The sequence below is a fragment of the Ictidomys tridecemlineatus genome, chromosome 10 (assembly GCF_052094955.1).
Source record: "Ictidomys tridecemlineatus isolate mIctTri1 chromosome 10, mIctTri1.hap1, whole genome shotgun sequence".
NCBI lineage: Eukaryota > Metazoa > Chordata > Mammalia > Rodentia > Sciuridae > Ictidomys > Ictidomys tridecemlineatus.
The window spans coordinates 138,270,704-138,283,251 of NC_135486.1; the positions used below are offsets into that span (position 1 = coordinate 138,270,704).

The 12,548-nt window shown below is 44.1% G+C and overlaps 1 protein-coding gene and 1 long non-coding RNA gene across 2 annotated transcripts in view; one reads left to right on the plus strand and one right to left on the minus strand.

Moving 5' to 3' along the window:
* Nucleotides 1-7,214, minus strand: LOC120887272 (uncharacterized). The gene is made up of 2 exons (XR_013427106.1): nucleotides 5,934-7,214; nucleotides 1-3,058 (listed from the first exon to the last, which is right to left on the minus strand). It is a non-coding gene; the product is annotated as an uncharacterized LOC120887272 (long non-coding RNA).
* Znf174 (zinc finger protein 174) overlaps nucleotides 2,512-12,548 on the plus strand; it is a 25,648-nt gene continuing 15,611 nt past the window's right edge. Inside the window, exon 1 of the mRNA XM_005337748.5 lies at nucleotides 2,512-2,577. The gene's annotated coding sequence lies outside the window, so the exon portion shown is untranslated. The remainder of the gene's footprint in view (nucleotides 2,578-12,548) is intronic.

The following is a 12,548-nucleotide window of genomic DNA, read 5'->3' on the forward strand; positions in this document are numbered from 1 at the left end:
TATGAGGCATGCTCTTTTATTGAGGATATTAAAATCCTATTCCTATATCTAGGGTTCCAGAAGAAAAAGAATGTCTAATCTCTTATTCAGTTGGAAATTCAGAAAATGAAAACATTATCTCCAAGACCTATATAAGGTACTATATAAGGTTGATACCTTAGTAAAACAGAAGTTTAAATACACTTGTCTAATCAGAAGGCTTAAGCAGTTTTAATAATTTCATAAAGCCCATCATGGAGTCCATTTATGCCCCATGTCATGCCCTGTGAGATATCAATGGCTGTATGAATACCTGGATCAACTGAGCAAATTTTAAACCATTCAACGAAAAGAGAGAGTCAGCCCCTTTCTTGAATTCCATGGTTGTTATTAGGAGAGGTTAGAATAAAGGAGTTGGTGACAAATAAACAACCCCCAACCAACACTGTTCATGCAGGGCTCCTGACTGAGCTCCATCCTGACTCTGCAACCTGTTCTCCAGGTTGCTCTTCCCATTTGCACCATCTTTTACTTTCTCCCTATTTCCATCTCCAACATTGTAAGTGCACTGAGGTAACGCCAAGGACATAATTTAATGTGAAGTACATATAGGGTGACATTTTAAAAGTTTTCACATATTTATTACTCAATCAACTTACTGGGACAGAGCATAGAAACAAATCAGATCCCCCGCCCCCACAAAAAAATATGTCCAACTTTCCAGGCAGTAGTATCATTTTCAGATTAATCCAGTAAAATGTTAGTGACCTCAATGCAGCATAAAGATGCATGCAATTTCATGTGCAATTCCTTGTAGATGCAGCCTGGTTCTTTTCCAAAGACTCTGCTTGGAGTTGTTCCTGGTTTTATTACTAGTTTTTTTCTGAATCCATTAGAGAAGGGGCAATTTTGCTTTTGTTTATTGGCCAGGAATTGTTTAATCTGAAATGTCTTCTGAGAAGACATAGCAAGGAACAAAGTCAAGTGCACACACCATGATGGCTGAGAAAAAAAAAGCCAGGGAAATTTTTGTAATCCTTTCACAAGCAAAATGTATACATTCTATAATAAACTTAATAACTATATTTATAATAAACCTCATGTGTGAGGTAGAGAAGAAAATTGGTGTAGTGGGAAAATAAGAAGAAAGCACCACTTTTCTTCAGACATTTTCTTGGATAGGTATTTTAGAATATGAAAAATGAGAAGCACAGAGAAAATAGGGTAGATTTGAGCAAATTGAGTGATGTGGATGGTAGACGTCTTCTCAACATTAACTTGAACCCAGTGGTTCAAGAGGGTAAGCATTAGGATGATCAGGAAAGCCATCTAGTTGGGTGAGGTGGTGTACTCCTGGAGTCCCAGAGACTCAGGAGGCAGAGGCAGGAGGATCACAAATTTGAGGCCAGACTCAGCAATTTAGTGCGACCTGTTTGAAAATAACAAATAAAAAGGGCTGGGCTCAATGGTAGATCACCTCTGGGTGCAAGCCCTTGTACCACAAAAAAACCACACTGAACTAAAAAGATTATTAAGATAAAGTGTGAAGGTTGAGGTCCAGATGTATGTATGAATCAGTGGGAGCCAGTCCAGACAGTTGGGAGAGAGAGCAAAAGTGTGGATTTCCTTGATGACAAGACAATCTTAGCAACAATAATAAGGTACCAAGTTATGGGTGTTTTAAAATGGGCCTTCGAGTTCTTTGATACTATGCCTGTCTTCCTAAGGTAGAGCCCAATTCCTCTACCCCTGAGTGTGAACTAAATATTGTAACTGACTTCTAAAAAAAAGTAGAGATGATAGTGTGTGGCTTTAGAGACCTAGTCCTAACAAGCACTGTGGCCATTTCCTTACTTGGTTTGTTCATTGTACATCTTTTTATTGGTTTCAATTGGCTTGATCTCTGTCACCTATGGCTACATTGCCTTAGATGACTGAAGATCTGATCTTACAAGGACAAATAGGAGCACAGACTTTGGAACATGCAGGTCCCACAATGTGGTAGTGGTCTTTCCTTGGGACAGTCACCTCTGAGTAAATCTAGCATAAGAACAACTACTTCCTTGATCAGATCAAACTCTCTATTCTTATTGGTTACACCCATGTTTCATACTCTCATGGACAGCGTTAGAAAGTCATCTGAACTCTGCCTCGGTTTCCTCGTCTGGAGGGCGAAAGCAGCTCCAGTACCGTCGTCCCAGCTGTTGGGCGGGGTTGAGGTCGCGGGGTGTGCGGCACTGCGTCGAGCAGAGCAAGCCCCGGGGTGTCAGCACAGTTTCACCACCTCGTCCGTGAAACCGGGTCGTGAGCCTCGCGTCGCCGGCTAACACAAGCGACAAGGGGAAGCGCCTCACAACCGGTGCCTCCGTGGACGCACGGAGGGGTTCTCGGACGTTATGATTGGTCCCAGAGTATGAGAGAAGGACCCTCACGGGTGAGAACCCAAGTCGATTAGCAGAGGGCGGAAACCAGGAGGAAGGGGGCGGTCCTTGAAGGCGAGCTTTCGGACCTGGCCTGTGCGCATGCGTCTGGGCCCTCAAACCCCTCCGTGCCGCGCGGCAACTTCCGGTGTGCCCGCGGTAGCTTCCGGCGTGCTAGGTGAGTCTCGCTGGGCTGGGCTTTTCGTGGCGCGTATATTTAAGGGCTGTGTCTTCGCCCTCTGCCCCGCTGCTGTCAGCTCCTGGGTCCCGGGATGCAAAACCTCGGTGGCGGAGACAACTGGGCCTTCTATCTGGGAGGTGTGGCGTCACCGAAGCCTTCTTGCAAGGGGACTACATAGAAGCTACTTGCCCTCAGAGAGCGGTAGATAAACTGCGGTAGATAAACCCTCCCGAAACCAGTTCTGGTATTAGGTGGGTGCAGATAAAGCGCCCTTGAGAGTACCGGGCAGGGGCGAGGCTTCGAAGGATCTGGAGGCTTCAAGAAGGTGGAGGTGGCTTTGTTACAAATCCTCATCCTCTCGTTTTCTTGGTGCCCCTCTTGAGGACATAGAATTTTCTTCTACATTTGTAAGGTCTAGGCTCAGGTGTTCTTTCCTGGTTGGGAGGAGTGGAGAACAGCCATTCCTAGTATTCATTATCTATGGAAAGAATGAATTAGGACTTGGGGAAAGAGTATTTCAGGCAGAAAAAGCTTGGTAGGTGAAGACGTTAATCTATTTCTAGACCAGGGATTTTCTACCAGGGGCGATTTTGCCCCACAGAGGATATTCCCAGACATTGCCAATGTCTGAAGATAATTTTAGTCATCACTGGGATGGTGCTACTGGCATCTAGTGGGCGGAGTTCAGGGATGTAACCAAATATCTTTCAAAACAGGTTGCCCACCTACCCCAACCTAAGATCTATCTTACCCCAAATATCAGTCGTGCTGTTTTAGATGCCCTGCCTTAAAATGATAGTAGTGGAAATGGAAGGGCTACAGATGTCAGAGACATCTCAAGCAAAGACCAATTTTGCCTCTGCATTAGCTTTTCATCACTGTGACGAATAACAGAAAAACAACTTTGAGGAGAAAACATTTGTTTTCAGCTAAGAATTTTCATTCTATAGTCATCCAACTCCATTGATCTGGCCTGAAGTAAGGTAGAAAATAATTGGCTGAAGGATGTGGTGGAGGAAAACTTCTCAGCTCATGTTAGCTAGGGATACAGAGAGGAAGAGGCCAGGGACAGATACAGTCCATAAGGGCACATCTTCAAGATTCACTCCTTTAATTATGTCCCCCTTTCACCACCTCCCAGTAGTCTATTCAGTTATCAATGGATTAATTCATTGATGAGGTCAGAGCCTTTATGAGTGGGATGAGAAAACTATACATTCTTTAGTTCTTTTTTAGAGTGAGGAAATGAAGAGAAATAAATTCTCACATGACCTCTTCCAGAGCAAAGATTTTATCTGAGAGACCTAGCTGGAGGTGATTCTTCAGAGTTGTAGGAACTGAATTTTGAGCTGCAGATCAGCTTATGCAGTTGAACTCCTCACCTATCCTTGTAGTCTCTCAGGTGGTTAATGGTAAAGCTAACCTCTCTCAAAGGGATTGGCAATTTGGAGATCTCCCATCAGCCCTCCAGACTGTAGCAAGTTATCTGGGCTTCTCAGGGTCTTCCACCAACTCTGAGAGCTCTGTTGTTAAAGGCAACAGCTGACATTGCACTCAGGAGAGAACTCTGGAGCTAAAGCAATTCCTAATCATCCTACACAGGGAGATTCAAGCTGGGTCTGAGTGATGGAGCATCACCCAGAAAGTAGCGACCTTGGTACAGGATTTGGACTGAGAACCTGGGGGACCAAAGTAATGGCTTTTTTGTTTGTTTGTTTGTTTGTTTTTGTATTGGGGATTGAACTCAGGGGTGTTTTACCTCTAAGTTACATCTCCAGACCCCACCACTTTTCTGGTGGTGTTAGGAATTGAACCCAGGACCTTGAATATGCTCGCAAATGCTCTCCTGCTCTCATACTGAGATGGGACCCCCAGTCCCATCTCCAGTCCTTTTTATTTTTATTTATTTGGGGGGCGCTGGGGATTGAACTCAGGGCCTTGTGCATACAAGGCAGGCACTCTACCAACTGAGCTGTATCTCCAGCCCCTCCTTTTAATTTTTTCTTTTGAGGTAGGGTCTCTTTAAGTTGCCAGAGCTGGCCTCAAACTTGTGGTCCTCCTGCCTCAGCCTCCCGAGTGGCTGGGATTACATGCATGTGCCACTGCATCAAGGCAGTGGGAGGGTAAGGGAGTATGGTCAGAGAAAATGGAAAACAGGTTGTAATGGGCTTGGGTATGGGACAGGCAGTGGGAACAGGTGGAAAATCTTGATTTTGTTGCTCTTCCTTCTTTATCACTTCTTTTTTTCCCCAGCTGGTGTCCATGTCAGCCTTCCTAAGAGAATGCTGTTTTTCCTTTCCAGGAGAGTGGGCCAAAGGCAAGACTGGATGTTCTCACCAAACACTAAGCTTTCAGTAGGTCTCTCCTCCTCAATAATGAAGAGAGACACATATCCCCTGTAGAACACAAACTTTTTCTTCTTCAAGTTATATTCAACTGAGCCAGCTCTGAATGAAAATCTTCTGGTTCTTGAAGTGCTTGCTTTGTGATGGTTCGCAATGCACAGCAAGGCAGAGGAATTTTAGTTAAGTCCTCTATTATGGTTTAAATATACCCGAGAAGCTCATGGTGTGAGATAATGCAAGAAAGATCAGAGGAGAAATGATTCTGTTGTAAGAGTCTTTAACCCAGGGCTCAGGTTGTGGCTCATCAGTAGTGTACTCTCCTAGCATGTGTGAGGCCCTGGGTTCAATCCTCAGCACCTCATAAAAATAAATAAAAAATAAAGGTGTTGTGTACAATCTCAACTAAAAAATAAAGAGTCTTAACCCAATTTGTGAATTAATCCCCTGATAGGGATTAACTCAGTGGTTACTGAAGTGGTGGGGTGTGGCTGGAGAAGGTAGGAATTGAGTCCTGGTTTGGGGGGTATATATTTGTATCTCCAAGTGGAGACTCTCTTTTTCTTTCTGCTTCCTGAATCCATGTGAGCTGCTTCCCTCTGACACACTCTTCTGCCATGATGTTCTGCCTCACCTTGAACTCCGAGGAATAGAGCTGGCCTTCCTGAAACTGTGAGCTGTAAATATTCCTTTCCTGTTCTACAGCTGTTCTGATCAGATCATTTAGTCACAGCAGTGAAAAATCTGACTAAAACAGCCTCAATGTGAGGGGGACACTTCTCTAAACAGATTAATACAGCTAGATTTGTTATCAAGAGATGGCCAGAGTGGGACCAGCAGGACTGGGAGAATGCTGCATATATAACAGAGCTCAGAAGCTCAGGGTGGGGCTGCACAGAATCCCTACACTGTTCTGAGCAAACAGGACTCTGTTGTGCTCTCTTGCCAGTGGTAGTTGTGGCACTGGGATATGACTTTCCTCCTGGTCCTGTTTTACCCAGCTGCACATACCCGATTTCTCATTCAGTGTTTTAAGCTTTGGCTTTCCAGAGATCTCTATTCCCATACTTCTGTCCTCAGTCCACACGGTGATCTGTAGGGGTGAAGCAGGGTATCAGTGATGGGGTTTTTGTATTCAGACAATAATGTGTGAGCTCCAAGAATAGCAACCTGCAGTGATGGAGGAGGGTGTTGCTGTGCTCCAACTGAAGCTAATGAAGCCCCATCCCCAGTAATTTTTCCAAGAGAAGAGCCAGGAATCATACTTAGGATCTTGCAGACCATAGGGCTTTAAAGGAGACCCCAACTACTTTGAGGAATGGTGAAACACAAAGTCTCAGGCTGGAAAGAGAAGCAGAGAGTGTCCAGAGATGAAAGTTTGTCAGTGTCTGTGACATCACAGACATGACCTCATAGTTCTTTCAGACCAGAATCAGTAGCAGGTAAGGTGGGGGTGCAGCTGTAAGGCTGAGGCAGCTCTGTTCTTGATCTGGATTTGTTGTTTTCTCTGGCCATCTCTTCAGAAAGGCTCATTCCATGGTAGTTTTGGAAGGCCCTTGTGTGTCAGTTCTGTGTTTTGAATGAAATTCTTCAAGTTTTTCTGTTAGCTGGTAGTACCCGTCCCCAGCAGCCACTAGATGTCCAGACAGAGGGCACATTCTCCTGCCTGGGTCCTCTGGGGCTATCAGAGGTTGGGCTGCCTGCATGCCATCAATAACAACCAGTGGAAAGTCTGAGTTTGTATTTGTATTGATTTCCTGAAACATTATTCAAACATGCTGTGGATATCTCTTAGGTTTTTAAAAACTACTCTTGAACTCACATTTCCTTGTAGCTACAATCTCATCTCTCCACATGTTCCCCTCTCTGTCTTGTCTTCTCTAATCTGGCTTCTGCTACCACTGTTTCACTGTTACTCTTGTTGAGGGGTCCATTGTTCTCTGGGTTGAAAAATCCAATAAACTTTTCTTGGTCCCCAAATCAATTGACATCTCAAGAACCTCTGTGGCTCAAGTGGTAGCACGATCCTCTGCACTACATACAACAAAGATGTTGTGTCTGCCAAAAACTAAAAAAAATAAATATGAAAAAAAAGAAAAAAGAAAAAAAGAAAAAAGAAGAAGAAAAAAAAGAACCTCAAGCCCAGTTGATCACTCCCCCCCACCTTGAAATTCTCCATTCTCCTGACATTCCAGTGTCCTCGCCCTCTGCCTTTCCTTCTCCTTTTCAGATAATGCTCTTCTTCCATGCCTCTTGTTATTTCTCAGGCTTCAGTTTTAGGTCCTCCATTTCTCACTCAGCCAAGGATCCTAAAAATTAAATAGGCATAGAGATCATTTTAGAAGTTTATTCCAAATGCAAATTATTGGAATTCCGCCCCCCCCAGAAATTGTGTGTATATGGGACAGCCTAAGTTTTCTATAACCAACACCTGAGGGTCATACTCATGCAAGAAGTTCACAGACCACACTTGTAATCACATCGCAATTTTCTTACTCTCAGCTTTAAATACCCTATGAAGATGGTTTCCCATCTGGTTTCTCATCTGAGCCATAGAATGTAAGTCCTGTGGCCTTAGTCTGCACCATTTGAGTTTCTTGGGCATTCTCTAACTGCAATGTATCAAAAACTGAACCTCTGAATTTTCTCCCCAATACCTGCTCTTTTAGCATCATTTCCACCTTGGTAAGTGGCATCTCCTTTCCACTTGGCACCCTCTTTAAACAAGAAATCCAAAGGTTATCCTTGATATCTTCTGCCTCGTCCCCTAACTAATCAGTGTCATCCAATCCCTTAGACTGCCTTCCTTGCCCTTGTTCCTTTTTTGGTGGTACTAAGCTACAAAGAGCAGTGATCTTCTGCCCTGAAGGTAGCAGCAGTTCATAAACCTGAGTGCTTTGAGGTCAAATACTGGTTTAAAAGAGATCCAGGCTTTTAACTTCCGGCTTGCTCCCTATGAGGGAAGCCCTTTCTTAGCCCAGTGTGGGCTATTTTTGCCATAGTTACCTGGCCAGGAACAGCTCTCAGACAACTTCCAGACCACAGGGAGGCTCTGGTTTCCTGACAGGCCTTACAAAAACTATAGCCTTCTCCTTGTCAAATAGCCTCATTTTCAGCCAGGTGTCTGCAGAATAGGCTAACATCCTTATCCTGATTCTTGTTCCTGGAGGTGGTTCTGAAGGTCTAGTTATAGCAGGTCTACCATTAAGTCAGGGATGGCTAGACTTCTCCAAAAGCAGAAGGCAGCTCTAGGAAATGCCTAGCCTGAGGAATCTGAATCTGTGAGGTAAATATCTTCCTTCCTGTAATGTAGCAACTCTTCTGTGTGCACTACCTGAAGGCAGATGAGTGTACTACTCTCAGTGGAACTTCTCTCAGATAGCACACTGGAGGCTCTTCCCTCAAGTGGGAGTAGCTATGGAAGTTTCATCCACAGTGCACCCAACCATGGGGCTCCATGCAGCATGGCCATGTCATGAGCACTGTTCTGGGAGTTGCCGAAGCTCTTCCTACAGACAGTGTACTGATAAGGTCTCTCCCCAATATGCATCCTCTGTGGGGCAGTGAGGCTGGAGCTCTGGTTGAAGGTTTGCTCATACTGAAGGGGCCTCTCCAGTGAGTTTGCTGATGGGCTCTGAGGTCAGAGCACTCACTGAGGCCCTTCCCACACTCACCACCCTTGTGAGACTTCTTTCCCGTGTGGATGCTAATGCCAAACAAGGTAAGAGCCTCTACTAAAACCATTTCCACATTCAGAACAGTCATAAGCCTTTCCCACTGTGGGCTTAGCTTGTGGGGAAAAGGATGCACTCTGAGTTGTTTTTCCCAGACAGGGTGTGAACAGGCCATGTCCTGGTACAAAGTCTCTGGCAACTTGTCTTCCCCAGGCTGAGGGTCTCTCCTCACCTGCCCCAGAGAGTGTCTGTGCAGGTTTCTTGGCACTGGGCTCACTCTCCCAGGCTTTTTTTTTTTTTTTAAGCTCAGAGTGGTAAAATCTTTGTCTACTAGATATTCTCTGTAAAGGCTTGCTCATTTCTACTTCTGAATCATCTTTTTAAATCACTTTCTTGATTTTAAAACCTGGAAAAAATGCATTTTGGACTATGGAGAAGGAAAACAATGGAACAAGGGCAATAAGAAAGAAACACCCAACTGGAATTTTCCATGAAGTTAAGTCTCCTGCTAATCAGAAGCCTAAGTTTATTTTCCAATTGTAATATTTTTGAGCTCCAAATTCTGGGGTCACAGGCAAATTATACACTAATCTCTACAACTTTTCTTCTACCCTGTCATTTGGATGTCCTGACATGATGATAAAACTAAGGCTAACGGTGAGCTGTGTGTCCTCTATCGGTATGTACATAGGTGCGTTCTTAATCTCAAAAGGCCTGACTTCTGGTAGCAGACCAACAAAAGGCCACCCTGGGTTTGGCCAGCTCAAAGTGGGACAAAGCAAGCTGTTGAGCCCCTGTCAGCACAGGGGTGACTGTGCTGGAGATGATGAAGTCTGGCATGAAGGCTTAACTAGCAATCTGAGTATGACAAGCAGTGGAATTCCATAGGAAAAGATGTCACGGATTCAGTGAACAAGGTTAGCGAGTGCTCCCTCTAGAGAACAAGGGAGATAAAATTCAAGATTCCTGGCCTGACAGACTCACACATGGAGATGACAACAAAGCCCAAAGCAGTGCCCACTCCCTCTAGTCTGCTAGGCTAATAGCCTCCAGGTAGACGTGCCCAACTTGTCAGGGCTTAAAGTCCCACCAGGTCTGTGTGGGGACAGGACTGCAGGCCTAGTCTTCTAACTTCTGGGTCAATATTTCTGCAGTCCTTCTGCACAGTTCACAATGCAACTTCCACAACCCCTGTGGGCTCCTGTTTTGGCTCCTTTGTGCCTTAGCAACATTTCCTTCTTATCCAGGAACAGCATCACTTGCATAGGAGGTCCAGGAGCTTGAAGGAACACTTATTTCTTCAGAAAAGGTACAAGACTCAAGCATAGGGCCTCTTAATAGTTTGTGATAATTCAACTGTAGGCTTTTTTTTTTTTAATCTGGAGACAGGATCTCTCTAAGTTTCTCAGGGCCTCACTTATGCTGGAACTGGCTTTGAACTTGCAATCCTCCTGCCTCAGCCTCTTGAGCTGCTAGGATTACAGGCATGAGCCACCATGCCCAGCTCAACTGTAGGCTTTTGAACTTGGTGCAGAATTGCTCTGGAGTGTATAGAAAACCCTGCTCCTGGAGTCACTCTGTCATGGCCCAGCAGACGTGGTTGTTCCACGAACTGAGAGAGGGTTTTCAGAAAACCGAGAGCTACTGAGGATAGCCAGGAGTGTCCTGGTCTCCTCATAGTCCCAGTGCACACCTGCCACAGTGCACAGTGATCAGGTTGGGGAAGGCTGTCTATCCTTAAATGCAGGGGTTCAGTAGCCTCAGAAGCTGTATCTTAGTTCCCCAAACTACACTACAACTGCCTACTGTTATTCTGGGAAGACACCTCACTGGCTTTTCCCATAAAACATAAGAATGTTCAGGGTAGTATAAAAGGCATCCTCTCCCAACTGACATGGTCTGCAGAATTCTCCACAAAATCTGCCCTTTCTGTTTACTCATCCTGAGTCCCACTCATTTCCCCAGGAGAAGAGACTCACTGTAAGAGTTGTGGCTTGCCTGTCTCCACAGTTTGGGACATGCTGAAGGTACCACTAAGAAGAGGGTGAATAGGAGAGACTTGAAGGGAAGCCAAGATTGATGGGCAAAAAGCCTGGTTATAGGATGTACTCCCCTATGCCTTATCTAAAACAGGAACACCTCCTTATCTGGCCCATCTGTTTATGTAAATTACAAAATGAGAATAAATAGTGAAAGTCGGCCATCTGATGGGGAGCAGGATAGGTGAAGAGTCATGAAGTCATAGTGGGCAGTAAAAAATACTCTGAGCAGCTCAGTGGATGGCATGAAATCTTTCCAATGTCTCTAGATGAGAAGGGGTTTCAGGGTGAAAGTAAATGCTAAGGTGAAATGGGAATCTCAAAAGAGACAGAAGGTGTCAACCACAGCTCACTTAGGACCCAGCTGTCCAGACCCCAGCACCTACCTCCTGTGTCAGAGCACCCCTCAGGCAGATTTCTGAGATCTGGAGGAGCAAATCTAGCTGGAGGAGAAAGAGCCACTGTTAAGAGGGGAGCTTCTGCGCAAAGCTGAGGTTCTCATGGTAGGCTTCCCAGGAACCTGTCCAGAGTGCAAGTTCCTAGGCCCCACCCCAGAGCCTCCAGGTTCTGTGGGGACCTCAGTGATTCTCTGGCTGTTCGGAAAGGGGCCATCTCCTTCACAAGCACTTTCAAGTCTCAGAATCTGAGGCCGAAAATACCAATGACATTCTTCACAGAGCTAGGAAAAAACAGTCCTAAAATTCATTTGGAAGAATAAAAGAGAATAAATAGCCAAAGCAATTGTAAGCCAAAAAGCAATGCTGCAAGCATCACAATACCTGACTTCAATAATCACAAAAATTATACTGCAGAGCTTTAGTAACAAAAACTGCATGTACTGACTTCAAAACAGACAGACCAATGGTACAGAATAGAAGTCACAGACAAACCCACCCAGATGCAGTCATCTGATCCTTGACAAAGGTGCCAAAAACACATTGGAGATCCATTTTAACAAATGGTGCTAGGAAGACGGGTTATCCATATGTAGAAAAATGAAACTAGACCCTGTATCTCACCTTGCACAAAAATCAACTCAAAATGGATCAAAGACATAGGAATTAGACCAGAAGATATGCAACCCCTAGAAGGAATATAAGACAAAAATTCTAGCATAAAGGCATAGGCAATTGCTTTCTCAATAGGACCCCTAAAACTTAGGAAATAATGCTAAGAGTTCATAAATGGTATGGCATCAAATTAAAAAGCTTTTACACAGCAAAGGAAACAAATCTGAATGTGAAGAAAGAAACAAGAGAAGAGAAAATCTTTGATAGCTATTCTTTTTTTTTAAGAGAGAATTTTTTAATATTTATTTTTTAGTTTTCAGTGGACACAACATCTTTATTTTATTTGTATGTGGTGCTGAGGATCGAACCCAGAGCCGTGTGCATGCCAGGCAAGCGCATTATCGCTTGAGCCACATCCCCAGCCCTGATAGCTATTCTTATGACATAAGATTAATCTCTAGAATATATAAAGAACTCAATAAAACAACACCAAAAAAATTCAACCCAATTAATAAGTTGACAAATGAATTAAACAGACACTTCTCAAAAGAAGAAATATAAATGTTCAGGGCTGGGATTGTGGCTCAGTGGTAGAACGCTTGCCTAGCACCTGTGAGGCCCTGGGTTTGATCTCAGCACCACATAAATAAAATAAAGATACTGTGTTCAGCTACAACTAAAAAATAAATACTAAAATAAAAATTAAAAAAGAAATATAAATGTTCAACAAATATATGAAAAAATATTCAACATCATTAGTAGATAGGAAAATGCAAATCAAAACTATACACTAAGATTTCTTCTCACACCTGTCAGAATGGCCGTCATCAAAAATACAAATAATAGCCAGGCATGGTGATGCACATCTGTAATCCCAAAGATGCAGGAGGATCATGAGTTTAA